The sequence below is a fragment of the Hylobates moloch genome, unplaced genomic scaffold, assembly GCF_009828535.3.
Source record: "Hylobates moloch isolate HMO894 unplaced genomic scaffold, HMol_V3 SCAFFOLD_10, whole genome shotgun sequence".
Classification (NCBI taxonomy): Eukaryota; Metazoa; Chordata; class Mammalia; order Primates; family Hylobatidae; genus Hylobates; species Hylobates moloch.
In genome coordinates, this window is record NW_026652285.1 from 34,723,629 (window position 1) to 34,725,992 (window position 2,364).

General features: G+C 45.0%; 1 non-coding gene across 1 annotated transcript; it reads left to right on the forward strand.

Moving 5' to 3' along the window:
• Positions 1-426: 426 nt before the first annotated feature.
• LOC116476062 (small nucleolar RNA U13) lies at positions 427-527 on the forward strand. Its single transcript, XR_004250131.1, has one exon. It is a non-coding gene; the product is annotated as a small nucleolar RNA U13 (small nucleolar RNA).
• Positions 528-2,364: the final 1,837 nt, after the last annotated feature.

The window sequence follows — 2,364 nt, forward strand, 5'->3', positions numbered from 1 at the left end:
AGAAGCGTCAGTTAAAGTGAACATAGATGGCTGGGCATGGTGGCTCACGCCTGTAATCTCAGCACTTTGGGAGGCCGAGGCAGGTGGATCACTTGAGGTCAGGAGTTCAAGACCAGCCTGACCAACATGGTGAAACCCCATCTCTACCAAAAATACAAAAATTAGCCATGTGTGGTGGCATACACTTGTAATCCTAGCTACTCGGGAGGCTGAGGTAGGAGAACTGCTTGAACCTGGGAGGCAGAGGTTGCAGTGAGCTGAGATTGCACCACTGCACTTTAGCCTGGGTGACAGAGTGAGACTCCATCTCAAAAAAAAGAAAAAAAAGTGAACATAGAAATTCAATAATTAAAATTATTTTTTGTATACATCTTCTAGAGAAGTTTTTTCCTAAAGAAGTCATAACTTAACACATTAAAAGGTAAGATTCTTTTGTAGTTCACAAGCATGATTGTGTGTTCACGTGCATGTGTGAGATGTCACCCTTGTGAACCCTGGTACGATGTCAGCACGTTACCCATCTCACATAAAAAAAAATTTAAGGCCGGGCGCGGTGGCTCAAGCCTGTAATCCCAGCACTTTGGAAGGTCGAGGCGGGCGGATCACGAGGTCAGGAGATCGAGACACCATCCTGGCTAACACGGTGAAACCCCGTCTCTACTAAAAATACAAAAAAATTAGCCGGGCGTGTTGGCGGGCGCCTGTAGTCCCACCTACTCGGGAGGCTGAGGCAGGAGAATGGCGTGAACCTGGGAGGCGGAGCTTGCAGTGAGCCGAGATCGCGCCACTGCACTCTAGCCTGGGGGACAGAGCAAGACTCCGTCTCAAAAAAAAAAAAAAAAAAAAAAAAAAAGAAAATTAAAAAAAAGGTAAAATAGTAATTCTAATTCATGCATATTAACATTACTTAAATAAAGCTAAATTTTATTTAACTCTAACAAATTTAAATAAATCTTATTAAACATTTCTATGAAAATAAAACTTGACCTTCTACCATTCAACATCTGTGTGATTGCCAGTGTAAAGGCTTCATATCATTCTTCATGCAATTCTGCTTATACCTACATATTGCAGATTTCAGAGCAATATGAGTTGTTGAATATGGCAACATGTTCTTCAGCTGCCAGATACAATTGCTGTGAATGCCCTATAATTGGTAAGGACCTTCAGAATAGTGGGCTAGAACTTGAGGAGAAGCAAGAAAATAGATGTTTGGGACAACTGGGAAATGCTAATTTGTTGTGTAGGAATATTAAACCCATGATATCTTCTGGGAAGGAATTAACAAGCAACTTGTGTTTTTCCATTATCTAAGCTCTTCTGCCATTCAAATCCTTCCTGCTCTCTGAGCAGCATCCACCTCCAATGTCCTCAGGCACAGAGATGCAAAATTTCCAGGCTCGGAGTGTTTCGAGGACATAGGGGAGGGCAAGAGTTGTGAACGTGTGTATCCCTGGGCTTGCATGGTGCTGATAAGAATGAATATTTGGGGTATGGATTGCACTGTGTCTGTGTTGAGGACCTGATCCCAGATGATAGAAACCACCTTTATGTTTGTTAGGAAATAGTTATGTGTGTGTGTGTGGCCGTCTTAGTCTGTTTTGTGTTTCTGTAACAGAATACCTTAGACTGGGTAATTGATAAAGAAAAAGAATTTTTTCTTACAGTTCTGGAGGCTTAGTGAGTCCGAGATGGAGGGGTTGCCTCTGGTGAGGGCGTTTTTGGTGCATCCTAACATGGAGGGATGATGCGAGAATGTGCGAGAAAGGGGATAGGGTGCCTAACCCCTTTCCTTATCAGGAACCCACTCCTGAGAACTCAAGACCCATGACATTAGCCCATTCAGAAAGGCAGAGTCCTCATGACCTAATCACCTCTTAAAGGTCCCACCTCTCAACACTACTGCATTGGGGATTAAGCTTCCAACACATGAACTTTGGGGGACACATTCAAACCATAGCTGTGTGTGTATGTGTGTGTGAGAGAGAGAGAGAGAGATATTCGAGTGAGGCCCTCTAAAGCAGGAGGCCCAGAGCAGAGTCTAAGCACAGACAGTACTAAAAAGGCTCTCGGGAGACTCCCCTCAAATGGCTTCTGCTTACAACACCTTGGCCTTAACTGTATCCTGTAGCTGCTGCTGGCTGCAGTGGAGCCTGGGCACATTGTCAACTCCTGGAAAACCGGGAAGCAGGGGGAATCGTGATCAGGTTGGCTACGAGTAATCTCTGCTACACTGCCTTCTCCTCCTCCTCCTCTCTCTCTGGCCGTGACCTTCTCCCAGCCTCTTTTCCCTTCTCCCCACATCTAGGTCTTCCCTGCCACGCCTCCATCTCAAGCTGGGAGCCCCCATTTCTCTTATGTCAC